We start from the raw sequence: 22,662 nt of genomic DNA, 5'->3' as shown, positions 1-22,662 counted from the left end.
AGCCAAATATGGACTAGAGCATCTCTTGGTGACTATCCCTGTGCAGGGATTAGGGCAAAGTAACTGCTGCATTTGTTTTTGAGGTATGATACAAAAAGGTCGCAGCAAGGTTGGCTCCAGTGGCTGAAATTTTTTCTTGCTACTGCTTTGTTGAGAGACCATTTGTGAGGCAATAGTTTTGCTTAACTAGTCCACTAGAAAACTGTACATCCCAGGAATGTGTATTGCTACTAGAATCTGATTTGAAGACATCACCCATTGCCAGACATTCATGACTTCTCAGGAAAGAGCGTATGAACAAGTTCCACCTTGTTTGTTGATATACCAAACCGCTGACATGTTGTCCAAGTGGATGACTATCACATCCTTGTGTAGGAGGTCCTGAAATGCCTGCAACATTAGGAGGACCACTCTCATCTCCAAGACATTGATGTGAAGTTTGACCTCTTTCGATGACCACATTACATGAACTGTCTTCCCTTCAAGATGCCCCCCACTCCCACCCAAGAAGGGAAGCATCTATAGTGACTGTGGCTTTGGGAGTAGGAGGATGGAAGGGTCTGCTCTGGACAACTGTCTTGGAAGAAATCCACCACTAAATATGGTCTGTGTAGACCTGAGTCAGGCAAATCCTGCTGTGAAGAGGGTGGAGCTTTTGTGACCATTCTAGTGCTAGTGTCTACTGTAGAACTCTCATGTGGCATCTGGCCAAAAGAACTAGAGAATGTCCTTCCATATCACTGTTGCAGTATTCTTTACAATAGAAATCCCCTGCCAAGAGTAGACCAACGTCCGGCCAGTATACAAAAGCCTTTAAGTTGTAATGGGTATAATGTACATCACATGTATACTCCCTGTGCATGGCGTAGAGCATAAAGTCGACATCTGGACATACCATCTTCAGAACATCTTTGCCACCATTCCAAATGCCATCTTTGATTGTCAGTCTGACCGCTTGTTTATTTGCTGGTTTTGACCACTTTCAGATAAGTGCCCCATTGGGAGATTTTGTTATTCTTGTCTTAAGTTCTGCCTCCTTTCTGGTTGTTGGGTTTCATGTCATACAGAAAGGGGAAATGCCAGTGCAGGAGACAGATTCCCCATAAAGATCATTATGAGCAGAGTATGTTTTGTTGAGATGCTTCCTATGACATGCGTCTTGTGAGATTTCTCAAACTTTCATTCGTAAGATGTTGCAGAGTCGACTTTCTTCCCTTGCGAGTGACTTGGAGAATGACTTAAACTGTTGGCTAAGGGTACCGTGGAAGGATCTTCCCAGCCCGAAAGTCAGACGTCTGCAAAGAAAAAGTCTAAGAAAGCTCAGTCTGATTCTTCAGCTATACTGCCTCCACCGGACATCTCTCTTGCGGCTGGTGAAAGATTGTCTTGTTTTTTTTTTCTCTGATTCCTGTGCCGCCACCGCTTGGGAAGCTGCATGGATCTGATGCCTCACACATCCATATAGGTTTGGCAGACGTCTGCATCGGACGTACAGGGGGAACCAGGCTGGTTATTACTGAAGGGCCTGGGGTGTTCCTCAAATTTTAGTGAGGGAAGAGGTTCTGCCTACCATTAGAGTGTTGTCAGGGGTCAGATCCTCCAAAATTTTTCAAGGCAGACATCCCACTTAAAAAGCATCAGAAAACGAAATGTATTTTGCCTGCTCCGAAAGATCCTCAGAGTGAATGGCAGGACTTTACTCAAGGTCACATATTCCTTCACCACTTGACTATGCTTCTGAGGAAGAAGAGTCTGTAAGTCCTGACTCTCCTTTTGAGATTTCGTTTAGCGACACTATTTTTGGACTAAAAGGTACCCAACATTTCCTTGACCCATTATGGCAATATTGTTTATTTTTAGTTTTAGTTAAAATTTTTTTTAAATTTTAATTTAATGAAATGGATTACTTAATGGGGCAACCCACAACCTACAGACCTTCTTGTAATAATTAGGGTTATCTAATGAAGTTCACTGTAATAGCGTTAGGCTAATGACCATCAAGTATTCTTTATTTTTAAGTCAATTATGTAATATTTTATTTTTAATACTGGTTAAATACTCAATTTTTTCTGTGATGGAATGAAATTACATTTTTCAGCTACTCATGGCCCCGCTTTCATCTTTCCGCTAGCTTGGCATTATAATCTTCCTAGGCCATCTTTTCCAAGAATGGGCTTCTGCCATCAGCACACCATCTTAATTGGCCCTGCCCTCCTCCAATGAATAAAGAACAAAAGACTCATCATTCAACCTATCAGGATGCCCCGTTATTGGACGCGCATATTTTCCAACCAGACACATCCAGGCAGGTGTTTCCTCTGACCGAGCACTCCTTTGCAGCCCTTCCCCCAATTTTCCAACCAGTCACTGCCAGCCAGGGGGATGACTCCACTCACCACCCTAAAAGCAAGTGCTTCCGATTTTGGCGACAAAATGTTCGTCCAACCACATATATAAGGACGGCTCCACCTGCCACCCTATGATTAACCCCCATTTTTGGCACCAACTTTTCCTTTCCCATTATTGGCTTCTTTTTAGTTACGTCACGTTCCCAACCAAAAAAACCTATTGGACAGGACAGACCAGTGAATTGCCAGTATAGCTTTCACACCCCTCCAGTGATCTTCCCCACTGAGCCCCTTACACAGAAAAATGTTATCATTGGCCACAACCTGGACCAATTACTAAAGCTGATTCATAATTTATCCAGTAGTGGCTCTCTTATGTCTAACAAATGTAATTATTACACAAATTGTTTTTTATTCACAGTTTTTCCACTTATAGTTTTTAAAAAAGTATTTATAAGTAAATTGTCTTGTTTTAATTAGTACCACAGTACTTGTTTGTAATGCACTGCTTTAATGTTACAATAAAGGATCAGTAAATGATGGAAATGTTTGGAATCTGATTTTTTCTTTGAATCTTTATGCTCCTCACAATGGACAACAGGAGGAACTTCACTTTCTTAAGCAGCTTGGCAACAGTTTACTCAGTCCTTCTTCCATAATTCCGAGAGTGATTAAATTTTTCAAATGGGACTGTGCTCAGGTGCCTGATGTTCAGAAGAGGTACTATGAGCTTCTAGGAATGGAGTCTCCTAGGCCCTCTGCTCTTCCTCCTGTTCTGGCTGCCTCACTGGATGCTTTTTCCACTGCCTCTCAGGCTCCTGATTCCCAACTCCCTGCTCCCAAAAAACTGTTAATTTATTAAGTGCCAGAGAACTGCAAGTTTCTTTATAAGTGTCCCTCTGTGGTGTAAGTTGCTTTTGATAAGCCTCCAAATTGTTGCCTTCCAGTAAGTTCCTTCCATATGATAAGATAACAGAATCATGGAGAGCCTGCATAAGAAGGTATATACTTCTGCTACCCTGGCCTTTAGAACTGTTAACTATCAGACACACATGACTAGATATGTTTTCTGTTCTATCTCAAGCCTGTCAGGCTATCTCAGATCTTTTCTTCTGATTCTGAAGGAAAGGCTTCTGCTCTTGCTTTGCTAGGGGCATCCTCCCAAGTGGTTTGTCATTCCATTAAACGCAGCTGTGATGCAGCTGATGTTTCATCTAGGGCTACTGCTTTTGGATCTGTTATGAGGAGGTATTCCTGGTTCAGACTTCAGCCTTTGCCTGATGATGTCAAGGCTAAACTGATGGATGCCCCTTTGGATAATAAACATTTGTTTGGTGCTGCTGCTGCAGAGTTGTTTAAGTCCCAGCAAGAAACGGGCAAGACCTTACAGGAGTTGAAGCATATTTTTGTTTCCCTTGTGCCCAAGTTTCAGAGAAATTATCCTAATAAACCTGCTTTTGTCCATAGACAGTCTTGCCCACCCCACAAAGGTAAAAAAGGTAGTAGAAAGGTTCCCCAAACTGCTACTCAGAAGCCTCCCTTTCCTGATAAACCAGGTGCTTACTATCCTTGCTCTGTTTTTCTCAGTCACATTCTAAGTCTCTCTGTGTCCCTTTCTATTTGGCTAAAGATCACCTAAAACTCCTGAGTTTTTTCCATGATTCACTAGGGTTATTAAATGGTTTGGAGATCTCTTCCCCTTTTCTGGGCATTCCTCAGCCTTCTCAGGAATAACTGCCCTTTTTCCAGGGGTACTCCAGGGCCTGTTGGCCCAGGGAACTACTCAGAAAGCTTTGTTTCCTCAGAGTGGGAAGGGGTTTTATTCCAGAATGTTTTTGGTCCCCTGGAAAGAAGACACCTGGAGACCCATTCTGGATCTTTCCTAGCTAAACACCTCTTTGAAGGTTCCCTTCCTTTCAGATGATGTGCCTTCAAACCTTGTTTCCTCTGCTACTTCCTCAAGCTTTTCTAGTTTCCCTGGATCTCAAAGGATGCTTATCTACACATTCCTATTCATCCCCTTTTTAGGAAGATTTTACATTTCTTTGTAGCTTCCTGGCTTTTTCAGTTCTCTTCTTTGCCCATTTGGCCTCTCTACTGCCCCAGTGGTCTTCACCAAATGCCTTGCTCCTGAGATTGTTTCTGCGGGTTAAGGAGATACAGGTCTTTCCCTGTCTGGGCGACCTGCTTACTCAGGCCTCCTCTCCAGAGATTTGCCATTTCTCTTCAGCATAGCCTGGGTTTTACTATAAATTTCAAGAAGTCCTTCCTGACTCTTTCTCAGGATTGTGTTTTTCTGGGATTCAGGGTCCAGACTGTTCCAATGCTGGCATCCCTGCCTCCTCCCAAGGCCTTATCTCATTGTTTTCTTTCAATCCCTTCTTTCTCTGACTTTAGTCACAGCCAGAGAATTTCTGAGGGCTTTGGGTTTCATGGCATCCACCATGCCTATGCTCTATCTAGCCAAGCTCCGCATGAGAAAGCTGCAGTGGTTTCTAAAGCCAGTTTGGCTTCAACATTCTCATACTTCAGATTTTCTAGTCCCTCTTCTTCCATGGCTTAAGCTAGAACTTCAGTTGTCTCTCAACCCAGGGCTTCCTTTTCAACCTCCACTTCCCTCTCAGGAACTTTTCACAAATCCCTCAGACATGGGAAGGGGGGGGCTCCTTTGACACTCTGAAGGTGCAGAGCCTTTGGTTGCTTCAACAAAATAAAGATGAAAGCTCTTTTGCTGGCTCTCTAGGCTTTTCATTCTCTTTTCCTTCCAGGGCCCTTCAAGATTCTCACAGATAATACCACAGTGATGTGATATGTCAACAAGCAAGGGGGAACAAGGTCTCATCTCCTATGCAGGTTAACCCTTCAGCTTTGGGAGCTAGCTGTCCAATATCACGTTATCCTTCAGGCAGTTTACATTCCCTCAGATCATAACATAGTGGCAGATTCTCTGAGCTGGTCCATAACACAATGTCACGAGTGGATGCTTCACAGTGAAGTGTTTCTGGACATTGTCCATCAGTAGGGTACTCCTCAAGTAGATCTATTTGCTTCCCCTCTGAACAGACATCTTCCTCTATTTTGTGTGAGAGCCCCATGCCTAATGGGCTGGAAGGTGGACGCCCTCTTTTTTTTCTTGGACTAGGATGTTTCTTTATGCCTTCCCTCCCCTTCCTCTCATTCCATAAGACCTGTTCCCAAAATCTTGCTGGTGACTCTCTTTTGGCCCAGACAGCATTGGTTCCCTCTTCTTCATCTTGCCAAGGACTGTCACCACAAGTCACCTCAGAGGGTGGACCTACTCGCACAAGACTAGGGATCTCTCATCCATCCCCACCTCTCCACTCTTCAGCTGACATTGTGGGTGATAGGGAGTTTTGATCCCCTATAGACACCTTTTTCATGAGGATGTGCTTTGGCTCCTGCAAGAGGCCAGGAAAACCATTACTAGGACATTTTTCTTCTCCAAATGGAAGAGGTTTTCTGTTTGGTGTATTTCTCATAACTTGGATCCACTTACTGTGGATGTTCCTTTAGTTCTCTTGTTTGTGTGAATTGCTCAATGCTGGGTTGGCATATTCTTCTGTTCTGTTAAAGCCACCCTCTAAGCTATCTCTGCTTGCTTGCCTTTGACCCCCCCCCCTTTATCATCTAGATTTGATGCCAAACAGTTTCTTAAAGGCATCCTTCACATTAGGCCTCCCAGAAAGCCTGTCCATCCTTCCTGGGACCTTAATTTTGTTTTAGAAAAATTGACCGAGACTCCTTTTGAGCCTGCTGCTTCAGATTCCTTACAGCATTGTTCTTGGAAGACTGTTCTTCTTTTGGCCCTTACTTCTGCCAGACTGGTGTCTGAGCTGCAAGCCCTTATGGCTGTTCCTCCTTTTTTAGTTTTCCATAAGGACAGGGTGTCTCTTCTTACTAATCCTTCTTGTATGCCTCAGATGGTTAATGACCGTCTCCTAGTCTATTCTTTTGTCTACTTTTTCCTCTTCTCCACAGTCTGTTAGTGAGAAGGTTTTGCACACCTTGGATTTGCATTGGCAATTCAGATATTATTTGGATAAATTTAAAGTTTTTCATAAATCTGAACAGCTTTTTGTTTCTTTTCATCCTAGGTCTGTAGGGTTGGCTGTTTCCAAGCAAACCAATTCTTCTTAGAGATCTAAAGCCATTTATTTTTGCTATTCTTTTCAAGGGAATAACCTTCCTTCTTCTGTTAAGGCTCATTCTACTAGGGCTGTGGCTTCTTTTGGTGCTTTTTTCATGGGTTTGGAAGCTAATTCTATTCATGAGACAGCTACCTGGACTTCTGTGCATACCTTTACCAAGCACTATTAAGTTGGATGTGATTTCTAGGGCCAGAGCTGTGTTTGCTAGGGCCATACTGCATAGTTTCTTAGCATACCTGTCAACTTTCCAGATTTTTGCCTCATATTTTTGGTCTGTTCTTCATAAAATTTATGGTTTTCTGCATTTTTGTGGCAAATCAGTGAGGACTGAATTCACTAAATAATGACAGGCATTAGAGTTTAAGACTTCATAATCTTCAGAAAATCCATTCTAACACAATACTTTTTATTCTAGCAACTTTCTGAGTTTATGAGAGCAATATTTAAAATTTGTCCCTATTTTTGAGGCTTTGTCCCCCCATTATTTTTGGCTTTGTCCAGATGTTATGTACTAAGAGGTTGGGAGGTATGCTTCCTAGAGAGTTCTGCTGGCCCTTTCTTCTCCCGGTCTTCTCCTTAAACTATTGAAGTCTCCCTATTGTAAAAAATAGTGATATGTAAGGACATAGTACAGTTGTGTAAAATCTTTACAATAAGAGTAGATGTCCTTCTCTTCACTGTTGCTGTATTCGCTCCTTCCCTCCTCCCCCTGGTCCTTTTGACTTCTGGATGTACGTGTTACCTACTAATATACTTTTGACTGCCATTCCTACTGGGGCTTTTCAGTTCTGAGGATGGTATGTCCAGATGTCACCTTTATGCCCTACGCTGTGCATGGGGAGCATATATATGACATACAGCGTACCCATTACAACCTAAAGGCTTTTGTATACTGGCCGGATGTTAAGCTACCCATGGCAAGGATCCCTATTGTAAAGAATACTGCAGCAGTGAAGACAAGGACATCTACTGTTTTGGTAAGATTTTACACAACTGTACTTTATAAAGGAGGCCATTAGACCAAGGAATTGCAGAATGAGTCATGGTTGAGGTTGTTCTTTCACTTGGGGAGCTAAAGACCTTAAGGGCTTGACTTCTGTTGGGGAAGTTTTGCTATCTGATGCATTGTATCTGTGTGGCAGCCTATGAATGTTATGGTCTGAGAAGGGGTTAGCTTGCTCTTGTTGAGGTTTATTGAAATACCCAAGTGATTTGCCAGGTGAAGAAGGATTGACTGATGTCACAGTAGTAGATCTTTGAAGGGAGCAGTTAGAAACCAGTCGTTCAAATATGGGAAGACCTGGATCCCTTGTAGCCTGATGTAAGATGTAACAGCTGCCTTTATCTTGGTGAACACCAGGGGGGGGGTTGGTGAGACCGAATGGCAATGCTCTGAACTGATACTGATTGACTTCCAGACAGAAACATAGGAATTTCATGGTTTGCTGCTTAATATGAATATGACAGTAGGTATTCTGAACATAGAGCACTTCCAATTGTCCTTCTTCAGTAGAGATAGAATGGACTTTACCATGACCATCCAGAATTTTGTCTGTTTTATAAATTGATTCAGACTGCTGAGATTCAATACTGGTCTCAGGTCCCCTGCCTTTTTTTGGAACTAAAAAGAACTGTGAATAGACTCTGGATCCTAGTTGGTCATCGGGGACCAGTTGGATAACTCTTTTTATCCAGCAACTGTGAAATATCTATTGCTGCAGATTTCAACTGATTGGATAGAGTGTCTGGAATCCTTTGGTTTATCTTTGGGGATTCTAAAAATGATATTGCGTAATGTCTGGCAGTGATCCTTAGCATCCAGGAATTGGAAGTTATAGTTGGCCAGGCTAGAGGAAATAAGGAGAAGCATTCTCCGCCTGCCTCCAGAGTTCAACAGTCAGGCAAGCATTCAGGGACACTGAAAAGGTTTCTGTGTGAAAGGTCCATGGAAACCATGGTTTTGTGGACCACTTATGCCCAGTAGGCAACTTCTAATGGAATTGTCTCCATCTCTGCCTTGGGAAGACCTGGTGAAAACCTTATGACTTCTTGAACCACATATTCCTCCCCCATGTTCGATTCCTGGAAAAGGATCTTTGAAGAGTAGAACAACAGATTCCTACAGCAGACAAGGTCTTACCATCCTGCTCACTTCTGATTAGCTTTTCATTTCCTTTTGGTCAAATAAGGTGGAACAGGGAGTATTTATGAAGAACAGCTTAAAGCTTTCTGGGAAATCACAGAGACTCATCCAGGCTGGATGCTGCATGGGTAATACCTGTGTCCATACTGTGCCACCTGCTGTGTTAGATAGCAGCCTCATGGCCACATTCAAAGAATACTGTAGGGTAGACAACTGGTTATTAATTGTTTTCTGGATCTCTGAAGGTAAGTTACCCACCAAGGAATTTGAAAACTCCTTGATCAAATCCCACTGGAATCGTGTCAGGTGTGCTAGATAGTTTAGCACTTGGAGTGCAAATGTAGCTGAAGCACATGTCCTTTTCCCTAGACTGTCCAATGCCCTTGACTCCCTGTTAGGGGGATTAACAGAGGAATATACTTTGGACAGCTCCTTTTTTGTGGCTGTTGCTACCACTGTCGCATCTAAAGTGGGACCTTTAGCCTAATGGTTTCTGTCTTTGGGGCCTACTAAAATATTGTCCTTTTTTCAGGATAGGCTCTGTCACATCAGGCTCCTTCCAAGCCTTCTGGCTCATGAGGTTAACTAAGGTGTCAGGAGGTGGGACCACCTAGAACGTTGAAGGGCCGTGCCAGACTGGTCCCAAAAGCTTCGGAAAACACTGACTCATCAGAAGAAGGAGTTTCAGAAGTCAGTCCACCCCCCCCCACTTCATTAATTCTAGGGTGTCTCTGAAGGAGACGTGTTTGGGGGGGGGACCTTGGGGAGCCTTCACCATCATCTAAGTCAGTGTCTTCAGTAATTGACTCGGGAGAGGAGTCAGTATGTTTCTGCTTGCATGTCCCCTTCCTGGGAATGTACCTTGGGACTTCTGAAGGAGACGTTTCAGAATCAGATGTGGAGCTCGAATGGCAAATTGTCTTCAAAGCTTATTGGATCGATCCGTCTGGCTTTCCCTGTCAACCAAAATGAGAGAAAGAAGAAGCAGGCTGCAGCGGGAAATGGGACAGATCTGAAGCCTTTGTGTGCACCAGTCTTCTTGGTGCAGCCAAGGCTACCTCCACAGCCTCATAAGCTGACTCAGCCAATGGAGCCAAAGAAGAACTATCCATAACAGCAAAATCAGGAGCCCTCTCGACTCCAAGCGTGGACATCTCTGAGGAGGACCTTGGAATTGAGTTATCCAGGGCTGAAGCCTAATTGGTAGGGACAGCTCTGAAAATCTCGGAGTTCACACCACCGTCAGTGCCCCAACTCCAGTGCTGTAGCTCCGGGACTGTACTCTACTGTGGTGCATCTGTGTCAAGAAAGTGAGGGAAGAAGTTGAAGCCAAAATCTCCAGGGCTATCTGCTCTGAAACTGGAATGTTAGGAAGTTTGGATACCATGTGCATTGGTTGCAAATGTGGAGATGGCATCGGAAGTAGTATGGCCAGAGTCTAAGGGTCTGATCCCATTCCTTTCTTGGGGATGGAGCTGGGAGTAGGACCAGCTGAAACTGAGACCTCAGAAACTTCTTCACCATTCAGTCAACATCTAGTTCTGTAAGGCTTCTATTAGATTGACCAGATCTTGAGAATGAAGCTACTGAAGTAGGTCTCAATGGGAGCTTTTGAAGGATGGGGGACTTAAGCCTAAAGCTAATTGGCCTCAGAGAAAAAGATGTTCTCAGAGAGGGACTTCAGATCCTAGAAAAAAATAGGATCAGAGTACTTCTGTACCTTAGGTGTTGGACCTGCAAGAGCAGAGGGATCCTGAGACCTTTTCTTTGGTTTGTCAAATCATTCTTCTTGTCTCTTTTCTGGATGTTTGTCCTTATATTTTTCCTTTGGTCTGTCTCGCTTTTTCCTCAGACCTTTCTCTCTCTCTTCCTCCTCTTTTTTTATCAGAGGAAGGAAAGCTCCCTGTATGAGGGGGAAGGAGCCCTTTCAAAATGAGTTTCTCTTTTCTTCCTTGGAGAGCCCTTGTGCCAAAAGCAGCACAAATACTGCAGGAGTCTTGCAAGTGGGAAGGCCCCACATAGTGCATACACTGAGTGTGTGGGTCTTGAGGCAGGATTTTATGCCCACAGGAGGAACACTTTTTGAAACCTGTAGATTTTTCCGACATCAGAAAAAAATTCTGTAGCTGTCTAAATATAAACTTACTATATCTAAACAGTAACAATAGCTAACTACTATTTATCTAATCCTAAAAGCTAAGAAGAACACACTACACATGGTGAAAGTACTAAGAAAAAAGCCCCACTAAGTCTGTGAACAATGGCAAATATATAACAGTAATCCAGTATACAGTAACAGTCCTAAATATATTGAAATGGAGGAATAAAAGCTTCACTTATCATGAAACAGGATGGAGCTCTGGGTTAACACATCTGGAGCTCTGGGTTAACACATCTAATTAGCAGGTGGCAAATGAGATCTGAAGTAACTCAGGTAGGGGAGGAGTCAGGGCTCTTGGATCCAGTGCTATGTTATAAGGTGCCGAGGTCAGCTCTAACAACCCACATGTTGAAGCAGATGAATATAGACAACATCGGGTAAAATCTTTTCCATTTGGTAATATATGATTTTCTTTTAGCATGTTTCTTTGCCATCTGTAATACCTGCCACATATCATGAGAAAGTATGTGCCTAAATTGTATTATCCCTCTGTCATCCAGGCAATTAGTTGAAATTATTTTACGGTGGGGTATGTCAAACAACCTCTGTCTTGTATGACTAGGTTTAGTCTGTGAGAAAGCTTGTGTGAATTGCCCTTGGCCATTTCTTAAAATAGGTGAGAACCACTAATGTTCATCATTTGATCACTGTTGCAATACTTATAGCTATATGGCTTATGTCCCGCGGTCTACTTCTGAATCTCGAAATACTGAAATATCGAATTTCAGTATCTCAAGACCAGAATGCTGAAAGTGCAGTTGTCTGAAACTGCATTTTGTCAAATCTGAGTTTGCGGAATGTGCAGTAATTGTTGTACACTCTGTTTTTTTTAGTCTGCTGTCCCTTTAAGGTTTAGTGGTTTTTGGGTTGTGAACATGACGGTCGATATCTGGTTATGTTCAGAAATTCAGGTAGGTTTGTATTTTTTAAGGGTTTTGGATAGAAATGTGGTTTGATTTAGTGTTTTGGGAAGTTTTAGGAGTAGGTTAGGGTAGGTAGATGAGATGAGTGTATGTGCAAGTGTTGAGAGTGGTGATTTTTGTACAAGCACTCAACATTCCTCACTTGTCTAGTGGAAAGCAGTTTTTAGTACTTAATAAATAAGCACTTATCCAGGCATGTCTAAGGGTCAGCTCCCAGTGATTTCTCCTGTCTACCTGATGAATCTGGGCATCTTGGGGCAATGCAGCAATTGCCTCATGTACACAGACAATCCTCTCCTCCTACCACCCAACACTACAACCTGTGAGAGATGCACTTATATAGCCAAACTGGATGCAAAGCTCCCTTCACCCAAGACTGGACTAGACAGTCAAGAGGAGAAGGTAAACACTTGCACCACACCACACTCATCACATAGTCCCTCAAAACCCACACCACCAAAACACACACATAGAAACACAAAACACACACCTACATTCGCGGAAGCTCTCAATAAAAACCTGCCCAACCATCAGGGACATCCAAAGCATAAACGCAAGCAAACTCCACCCCCCAACACAACCCAAATGACACACAGCCCACAAACTCAGTGTGCTACTCAACCACAGCCCATAAGGCATAACAACGTACCCAACACTCTAGTCATAGGTGACTCTAGTCAGGCACACTGATGTTCCACTCACTAGACTAAACAAGGACAAAGTTACTGTCAGCTGCCAGGATCCGCCACATAACACATGCACTCCGGTGACTCCACAATAAGTACAAATATGACACTGTCATTGTCCATGTTGGTGTGAATGACCTGAGACATACCTCCCTGGACTACATGAAAAGAGACATGGAGGAGCTCTCCGATCTTGTATCCCAGGCAGGTATGACCCTAACCCTGAGTAGCATCCTGCCATCACCCAGAATGATACCACAGTACAGGGACAAAATGATTGACTTCAACAATTGGCTAGGCTTCTGGTGTCATTCTAAGGGGATCCAGTATTTGTCTGCCTGGGACGACACGATCGACAGTCCACAATGCTTTTCCAGAGATGGCCTGCACCTGTCGCCCTTAGGATTCCGGATACTGGCTAAGGCTCTTGCCACCCCTATAGTGCCTTTTTTAGGCACGGTTCAAATGACAAATTCACCACGGTAACAGGTACAAGCAAGCAAAATCTGAGGGTAATGCTACTCAATGCTAGAAGTCTAAACCTCAAAATGCACTCACTCGAGGCACTCCTTAAAATGGAGAACATTGACATCTGTGCAGTGACAGAGACCTGGTTCAAAGCTCCAGAGAGCACCCCTGCATTACCAGGCTTCAATTCATACCACACCTTTCGGCCACCTAATCCAGAAAGAAGCACTAAAGGCGGAGGCGTGTCATTATTCATTAAGGATATCCACACCTCCAGGCTAGTTGCACAGCATAATGCATCCGAGACTATCCAAGTGCAACTAACTCTGGGCAAGACCGCAATCCAAATTGTAGCTTGCTACAGACCCCCCACCATGCCCCAGGATTCACACTCCTCATTTCTCGATACACTGGAAAGTATTAGGGTACAACCCAACACCCTAATAATGGGCGATTTCAACTACCCCACCATTAACTGGGAAAACTACTCATGTACCAACCCTTTTGCTCAACGTTTTCTAGAATTCATAAATTCCAACGCCTTGGATAAACTTATTCACACCCCCACCAGGGGCAGCAATATCCTAGACCTGGTCATTACCAACATGGGAAACCGGTGTTCCACACCAGAGGTCTTTCCTCGTTGGTCAGATCCGACCACAAGCTAATCAGCCTAGACATCCACATCCCACCCCCACCCCCAATTAGGGAAACCATCGTAAAAAACTTCTCCAAAGTCAACTTCACACTTCTTAAGACAGAAGTGGCAAACTTCATGACACCCATGCAGACGGACAATAGAGGTATGACTGCCGAATCCTACACAAATGCACTTTACAAGCACTTACACGAGTGCATGGATCAAGCTATCCCTAATAGAACCAAGATGTTATCCTCCAAAAAAAGGAAGCCAATCTGGTGGTCCTCTGCCATAAACAAACTCTACAACAGAAGAAAGAAACTGTTGCAAAAAAGAGTAAAATCCCATGACTGGAGGAACTCCCTGGTCAACCTCAGTAAGAAGCTGAGATCCCTCACAAAATCCTTCAAAGCTAGTTACAAAAACAAAATTGCCACTGACTCTAAAGACAACCACAAAGCATTCTATAGATATGTCAAGAATCTAAATGGGAACACTCAGATCTGCTCTGAGTTACAGCACAATGGCACTAAATATACAGAACCAACTGATATTGCCAACATCCTAGCAGATAGGTTCAGTGCTAACTTTACCCCCCTCTCACCCCCTAGAGGGCCCATCTCTATACCGGAAAAATGCAAAGTTCCTATAACGACGGCTGCACAGGTCAAAAACACACTCTCCAAAGCCAAGGACACAGCATCCATGGGACCTGACAATATCCCAGGCTGTGTTCCACACGAACTACAGGATGAACTTGCACCCTACCCAAGTACCATGTTCAATCATAGCCTCACCTCAGGCTTTGTACCCACTGAATGGCGCACCGCAACGGTTATCCCACTCCACAAAGGGGGAGCCACGAGGGACCCCGGGAACTACCGCCCCATTAGCTTGACGAGCCTGGTCTGCAAGGCCATGGAACATATCATCGTGGAACTCATAAACAAAGACATTGGTAATCTCCAAACTCTGGACCCTACCCAGTTTAGATTTGTAAAAGGCAGATCATGTCTCCTAAACCTGATTGACTTCTTTGAAGCAGTCACCAAAGCCATAGATGAGGGTAAAATGGTTCACACAGCTTATCTAGATCTCGCCAAGGCTTTCGACACCATCCCCCACTCTGGAATTATAGGTAAGCTCAGTAAACTAGGTATAAATCCCTATGTCACAAGATGGGTTGCCAACTGGCTCACGGACAGAACCCACACTGTGAAAGTAGCAGATTCCAAATCCGACATCAGACTAGTGACAAGTGGAGTACCACAGAGTTCAGTCCTGGGTCCTCTCCTGTTTGGTATCTACTTCTCTGAAGAGCAGGCCAACACAGAAGGTCTTTGGCTAACAAAGTTTGCAGATGACTGCAAACTAGGAGCCATAATCGAAACTCCTAACGATGTGGACAAACTACAAAAGGGCCTCACTGAGACAGATACCTGGTGTCAAAGCCATGGCCTGAAGCTCAATGCCAAAAAGTGTATTGTCATCCCCTTTGGTAAAAACTCTGTACCCATGAACTACCACATAGCTGGTAGTCTACTTAGTGCCGAAAATGTGATGAGACCTTGGGACACAGGTGGACAGTAGTCTCTCCTTTGATAATCACATCGCCACAGTGGTCAGGAAATCCTTCTACGTGGCTCATCTCATCACAAAAGGATTCTCATCCAGAAAAAGAGAGGTCATTGTTCCCCTCTACTCATCACTCATTAGACTCATTATAGAGTACAATGCTCCTTTTGGTATGTACCTCACAAGACATCTACAACAACTGGAAAGATCACAGAAATACCTCACAAAGAGGATTACTGGCCTCAAACAGATGCCCCAAGCAGACCGTCTCAAAAAACTACAGCTTTACTCCATCACATATCGCCTACTCAGGGGCGATCTCTGCCTAACATACAAAGCTATGTCAAACCCAGAGCTGTTGGACATGCTCCACTTAAAGAAATCCCAATCCCTCCGAGCTACACGCTCTAGGAACCTAAACCTTGTCACCACAATAAACAGAACATGCTGGAGGAATAGATTCCTGTCCCAGAGACTTCCCATACTCTGGAACAGACTACCTATGTCAAACAGAGCTCCTCATTAGCACTCTTCAAGAAAAATCTTGATGATTGGATGGGAAATGGGAAATTCACCCTGGGGATCACTTCTGTGGCTCTGCTCGACAGGGGCACAGGAAAATAATTTTCTTGGGTGGCGAAAGCCAGGGTACATTTTTTGGCTGGGCTTGTATGGGCCCTAGGGCCGATAGCCTAGTACCTACCTATGAACCTGTGTGTAGTGTGTGTTTTTCGTGGGTATAAGTATGTGTGTAATAGGAATGTAGGGCATGTAAAAGTAGGTTTCTTGTTTTTTTTTTGCATGTTAGTGTGACCTCGGAGTTGGTATATATAAGTAGTGGGGGGCTTGCCCCCTTGCTTAAACATATGGTAATTTGTGTTTTGAGTTTGTTCATAAATTTTCTTATGTCGGGGGAGGGTGGGATGTTTTTTTTCGATATTGTGAACGTCTGTATATTCCGTTTTTGTTTTTCTGGTCTTTTGGCATTCTGGTCTCGAGATACTAAAATTCGATATTTCAGTATTTCGAGATTCAGAAGTGGACCCTATCCTGCACATGATACAACTGCCATATAGCTTCCAAAGCTAAATGCACCTTCCAGGTGCCCAAACTGTTAATAGTTCGAGCAAAGCTGTAGAAAATCGGTGGTCTGTGCACCAAGCCCTTCAGAGCTTTCCTACTTCTGAAGAGAGCTCCTCTTGTTGACTTTTGAGGATCAACAATCGGCTAATTTATGTTTGTTTGACTGTCATATGACTTCTCATTTAAAGTCTGTGGTTTTACTTTTTACTTTAATGTTAAAAATTGTTAAGCAATAGTTTTTTTTTTTTTTTAATGCTAAAAATTTTATGAAACTGTTTTTAGGGGCTGGGGTATGTGTATGTTGTACTTTTTATACATTTTATGTGGAAATCCCTACCTTTGGATACTTAACCTCTTTTACCGACTGCTACTGTCAGTGATACCCAGACTTCAGGATTCATTTTCGGCTTTACCATGAAATAATTTGTCAGTTTCTCAGTTCTTCCTTCCTTCTTCCAGCAACCAAAAGAAGAAAAATTTACAGACAGCCTTTGCAGACTTAGAATTTTCTTCAGCCACATATGGGTGACTCTGCTGTAGCCATTTCTGGTTCCATAGACTATTCATCATCTTCCTTGGTTTCCTCTGGTGTAATCCCTTCAGCCATCATGGAGCAAGGGTTAGACATGTGCTCTATGTCTGTTGGAGTGCCCCTAGTGGGCATGGTAGAACCACTCTTCCAAGAGGAGAGAATGCTTTTCTAACTAACCAGACTGGGATGCCTGTTCCCTGGGATGATATGCCTGACAGGAGTCAGTCTACGTCTCCTGTTAAGAAGCAGCAGAATGTTAAACATTTATCTTCCCCTCTATCAGTTACTTGAGACAGGAATGATTTATTGGGTGTAGCTCTGGGCTTAGGTCAGACTCTTGACCCCTCTCATTCTGGTTTTACTAGTAAAAGAAAAATGAGTTTTTCAGTGTTTTCCTCTTTTTTGGCAAGAAAGTATATACTTTTTGTTTTAATAAAACTTGCTGGTGAGTTTTTTTCTTTGTAGTAGATTATCTGGTATTTAGTTTTTTATTTACCTCTCCTGCTACCACCTATATCAGATGGCAACTTGGGCCTTTACTGGCCATTTGTAGTTATGTAGTTAAGCAGTAGCTAGAAAAGGTAACTATAGTTAAAGAAAAAGGAGAAAGTCCGAAAGATCCAGAAAATGTTGCTAACTGCAGCCATAATGTCCCCCCCTATAATACATACACAACCTTTTGTCATGTCAAGGAGTGGAATGCTGGGAAGCCATGTGCAAATTTTGTCAGGAGTTTGGATCTGTGTTCTTACAGGAAAAAAGAAACAAACTGATTTTAAAAGGACTTCTTACAGCATAAAGAAAAAGGAAGAGTAGTTGAAGATTAGAAGAGGAAAATGTACCAAATTATCAGAACAGACACAACCTTCTCCTGATATGACAAGAAAAAATATGTACAACAGTTAAGGCAGTGTAGTATTCCATCACACAAGAGCAATCACCTTCCTTTGGAGTCTCCCAATTTGATGTTTCAGTGGTCTCAGATCCCATGTGGACTCGGGATCTTCTTGTCAGTATGGTAGCTGGTTCTTCCAGTCTTACTGCAGTTATTCCATCAGAGGACTGTAGAACCAGCCCCTCCTCACCAGAGTGATTGAGTTTTATTACTCATGGATGTTTGTATATAGTGTAAATAGTTATGTTTTATATTGTTTATTTTTAATACTTCGTCCATGTTTATTAACAAAATTTAATAAAAATGTTTTTGGAAAAAAAATAGTTTTATTACAGGCTTTTCCTCATACCAAGAAAATAGGGCACATGGAGACCATTTTGCCTTATCCACTCTGAACATGTTTGCAGATATCGCACAATTCAAGATGTTTTGTCTCCAAAACGTTGTCCTTCATGTCAGTCAGGTCAGCTAGGTCTCTTCTGAAGCTCCTTCTTCCACCTGTCCTGTTATAGGATAATGAAGGCCAAACTGAGATTGTCCTTTCTTCCTTCTTTGTTACTAAGGCAGTTAGAGATGATCTATTCCCTTCTCTTCTATTCATCCTTCCCCAGGCCCAGTATTACTAGCTTAGAAGTCAGCTTCGTGTCCACAGTCTTCAATGTTCATAGGAATTCTCACATCAGCATCATTGCCTACATTGCTATTAGTGGCCAAGATGCCAGTCATTTTCGTTCTGAAATCCATTAGGCCCCATGTCATTGATGTGTATAGTTAAACTTTGTCAGCATTCATGCCTTCAGTGTTGAAGTCTTCCCTACAGCATTAGGGTCAGCTTTGGTAGCAAGGCTTAGAGCCCCTGTCATAGTAATTGAAGTTGGTTGGCATGAGGTTAGTGTCTCAGAGCTAACAGAGTTAGATCCAACAACTGGTGGACAAGAGTCAGTACCAGTGCAACCAATTAGCTGGTTGGATTCCAGAAAGACTGCTTTGATGTCATCTCAGAATCCCAGGACTTTTCTTAGCTTTGAAGTGTTGCATTTCTTTTTATCTTCCCAGCTAGACAGGAAATAGAAAGCCAATGATGGCCCAGAGAGTTCAGTGAGCATTTCTCTCCTTAGCAGTCAGACATGCACCCTGTGAACATCCCAAGAAAGGAGAGATGTAAGACGAGGCATCTGAACTCTACAGCTGAGTCCCCACCCTGCAAGCCAACTTGAATGAAGGGGAGACTTCACCCAGTCCCCGCTTAATGATCCCAAGTTCAAGCAGATTATTCATTCATTTATTTATTTAAGTTTGATGACCAGGGAAGTCCACTGGGCCATAAAGAGCTAATTTTCAGTGGAGGCCCAGGGAGAAAAGCTCCAAATATTGCAAGTTACATATTACATGTTACAAAAAAATAATAAAGATTTGTACAGGACAATTAAAACATTTACAGAAATATTATACATTATGTAATGAGCCCTTTATGAGGTTGGGTAAACTGAACATTTGCAGAAAGACATTTTTGTCAAATAAGCTCTTTGTAAGTAAACATGAAACAAGTAGTTACTAGCCCTTTGAAGGTTAGGTGGACCATTTTTCATGGAGAGAGTACAAGAAAATTGGATAATGGAAAGTATAGTAAATTAGATAGCAGAGAGAAAATCAGTCCCTGGTATGGTGACACTGTTTTAGGTTGAGATGAAGCAACAGAACTGGTAAATGGTAATGATTTAAGTGCAGGGTAGAAAGAGATGGGGTGGAGAGGGGGTTATGTTGGGACATGACATAGGCATTCCCATTTGGCTGATAGATGAGAGAACAGCTGAGATTTGAAATTGGTATGGTTTGGAAGGTTACAAAGGTTGGGGGGGGGGAGTTCCACTGCTTGGCTAAGGAGTAGGACAGTAGTAGGTGGCCAGGAGGTCGTGTTGGTTTGTGGACCTGAAGGAGATTTTGGTTTGTGGATCTTAGTTGGCGGTTGGGTATATAGGGTTTTAAGGATGTAGTGAGAGATGGGCAGTTTGTGGGTTTAAAGATGAGCTTGTGTGCAATGGTGAGTTGTAGGTAACTGAGGTAGTTGGGGAGTTCAAACCAACTGAGGGTGAGGAGGGAGTGGCAGTGGTGGGATGAGTTTTTTGAATTGGCTGCAAATTTGCAGATCTTCTGGTAGCAGGATTCAAGTTTGGATTGTAAACCGAGGTGGAGATTTGTGAACAGAGGGGCACCATACATCAGGGAGGGGAGCAGGAAGGTGGATGCCGGGGTTTGCCAGGTAGAGGGGCTGAGGAAACGGTTGTGTCTGTAGAGGAGACTTATCTTTTGGTGTTTTCTTTTGATTGCGGAGTGGATGTGGGTATCATATTTTAGTTCACCATCAGTGATGATGCCGAGAAGCTTGGTGGTGGGAACAATTTCAAGGGCGGTGTTGTTCTGGCTCTGTACGGTGAATGACGTTTTGTCAATAACAGAGTTTTTGGTAGAGGAACAGATCATTAGTTTGGTTTTATTTGCATTTATTTATTTATTTATATTTGTTGACCGGGAGTGTCCGACTGGATGCAGATCCATTTTCAGCGGAGGCCCGGAGAGAAAAGCTCCACAGTTAAAATAAACAGACGGTAGTTACATTGGATTACATAACAATTAACAATTTACATAGCAATTACTTACAACATATTTACAGATGAAGAACATAGTACATCAGTAGACAGCTAGAATCTTTATCTGTGAAGTACATAACAGACCTTAACAAATGTTACAAGAAGACGTTCCTGCTGTATAATAAGTACTGGCTTATGAGCTTGCTATAATCAAAGTAGTTAGTGGAGTGGAAAGAAAAGTAGTGCTTGGATGGGGAAGGTGATATTAGAGTGGGAGTTGCAAGGGCATAGCCAGCATGTTAGGTGCGCTTTTAGTAAAGTTTTGAAGTGGGTGCATGAAGATACGGAGGTAATTGTGGGTGGGAGGGAGTTCCATAATTTAGCTATGGTGCAAGAGAATAGTGCTTCACCAGCAGAGTTATTGGCTTTAGTGATCTGCAAGTGATTTTTGTTGCTGGATCTTAGTGGTCTGGTGGTGAGATAGGGTTGGAGTAGATTCTGGAGGGATGAGACATTTAGTGGATGATTTACTAGTTTGTGGGTGAGTGAGAGTTGATACCATTGAAGTAGGTGAGGGAGTTCAAGCCAGCCCAGCTCAGCAAGTGAGAGACAGTGGTGACTACGGTAGGATGCCCCTGTGGCGAATTTGGCAATTTTGTTGTAGCAGGTCTCTAGCTTGTTTAGATCGCATTGCCTTAGGTTGGTATATATTGGACAGGCATAAAGTAGGGTGGAGATAAGGTGGGAATTTGCTATTGAAATCTTTGCTGCTGCTTATTTCTGTATAGTGCTCCTAGTTTTTTGTGGACTTTTTTTATGGTCAAGGATATGTGAATGTCAAATTTTAGTTTATTGTCTATTTCCATTCCTAGCAATTTGGTGTGTTCAGTTGGGTATATAGTGGTGTTGTCTTTTGCTGTGATGTTAAAGTGAGAGTTGTTTTGAGTATGTTTGGTGGGTTGGAAGATGAGTCGTTTAGTTTTGTTTGGGTTGAGTATTAATTGGGCATCGGATAACCAAGTTTTAACAGAGGAAAAAGCTTCCTGTGTGACTTTTTGCAGTTTGGGTAGGGACTGGGCTGAGCAGATGATGGTTGAGTCATCTGCGTATTGTATGAGTGTGCCATGTTTGGAGGCAGAGGCTAGATTATTGGTGAAAACAGAGAAGAGTAGGGGTCCAAGGATGGATCCTTGGGGAACCCCTATGGAGACAGGTAGTTGGGGAGATATGTCATTCTGCCATACAACAGATTGTTGGCGGTCAGACAGGTAACTCTGAAACCAGTTGGTGACTGATTGTGAGAAGGATAGGTTATTGAGGACAGAGATAAGTTGTTTGTATGGGACCATGTCAAATGCTTTAGATAGGTCTAGGAAAGTAGCAGAGGAGAGATAGCCATTGTTTTTATGCTGAAGCATAGTGTTAGTAAAGGAGAGTAAGGCAGTGGTGGTGCTATGGTTTGGTCGCAAACCATGCTGAGTATTGGAAAGGAGGTTGTTAGTAAGGAGGTAGTCTGAGACCTGAGAGTGTATGCATCTCTCTAGTATTTTGGAGAGTGGAGAGAGAATAGCTATGGGGCGGTAATTGGTAAGTTCTGTGGAGGGTCCGCTTTTTTGGAGGGGAATTATATGTGATACTTTCCACAGTGTGGGAACGTAACTTTCTGACAGAGATCGGTTAATCAAGATGGATACTAGGTAGGCCGGAGCATCAGCTGCGATTTGTAGATATTCACTTGGGAGGTTGTCTGCTGCTAATCTGGTGGGCATAAGTTTAGTTAAGAGGTTTTTTTTATGTTAGAGGTAGGTACAGGAGAAAAAGAGAAGGCAGTGGAGAGATTACTAGTTGAAGGTGTGGGTTGGAGGGGAGGGGGTTGTGTTGTTTAGCTAGTGATAGTATGGTTTGTGTGAAGTGTGTGTTGAATGAGGTAGCAATATTTTCTGAGGCGTGAGGGATGTTAGGATGAGGGGTACTGACTTTACCTGGGTGGAGGATGGAGTTTATGGAGGACCAGAATTGTTTGGGGCTGTGTTGAGAGGAGTCTAGGACAGACTGGTAGTATTGGAATTTGTCCTGTTTTATTATCTTTTTGACTATTGCGTAGTTCTAGGAATTTCGGTCTAGTTGAGGGGGTTTTGGTTTTGCGCCAGTGCTCCCAGGCTTTATCCCTGTTTTTCATTTCTGACTTAGTGGTTTTCAGTAGCCATGAGGAGGGTTGTGCTTTGATTCTGGAAAGTCTTATGGGGGAATGGTAATTAAGGATGTTCAGGAAGGTAGTATTAAAAAATTCAACTGCGTCATCAAGACTGAGGTACTTTAGAGGATGCCAGTTAAATTCTTTGAGGGATGAGACAAATGTGAGTGGGTTAAAGTTTAGTTTTTTATGTATTTGACGGTAGATGATAGGTTTAGCTTGGTATAGGTATTTTTTGAGTAGGAATGTTGGGGAGT

General features: G+C 42.9%; 1 protein-coding gene across 2 annotated transcripts in view; it reads left to right on the top strand.

The window, feature by feature from the left end:
* The window catches only part of ENTPD7 (ectonucleoside triphosphate diphosphohydrolase 7), a 1,330,884-nt gene that overhangs the window by 1,198,267 nt on the left and 109,955 nt on the right, over positions 1–22,662 (top strand). The gene's annotated exons all lie outside the window — the stretch shown is intronic.

This window comes from Protopterus annectens, chromosome 14.part0 (genome assembly GCF_019279795.1).
Source record: "Protopterus annectens isolate FY-2018-M chromosome 14.part0, PAN1.0, whole genome shotgun sequence".
Classification (NCBI taxonomy): domain Eukaryota; kingdom Metazoa; phylum Chordata; order Ceratodontiformes; family Protopteridae; genus Protopterus; species Protopterus annectens.
Note: the sequence above shows the minus strand (reverse complement) of the source record. Positions and strands in the feature narration are given on the sequence as shown.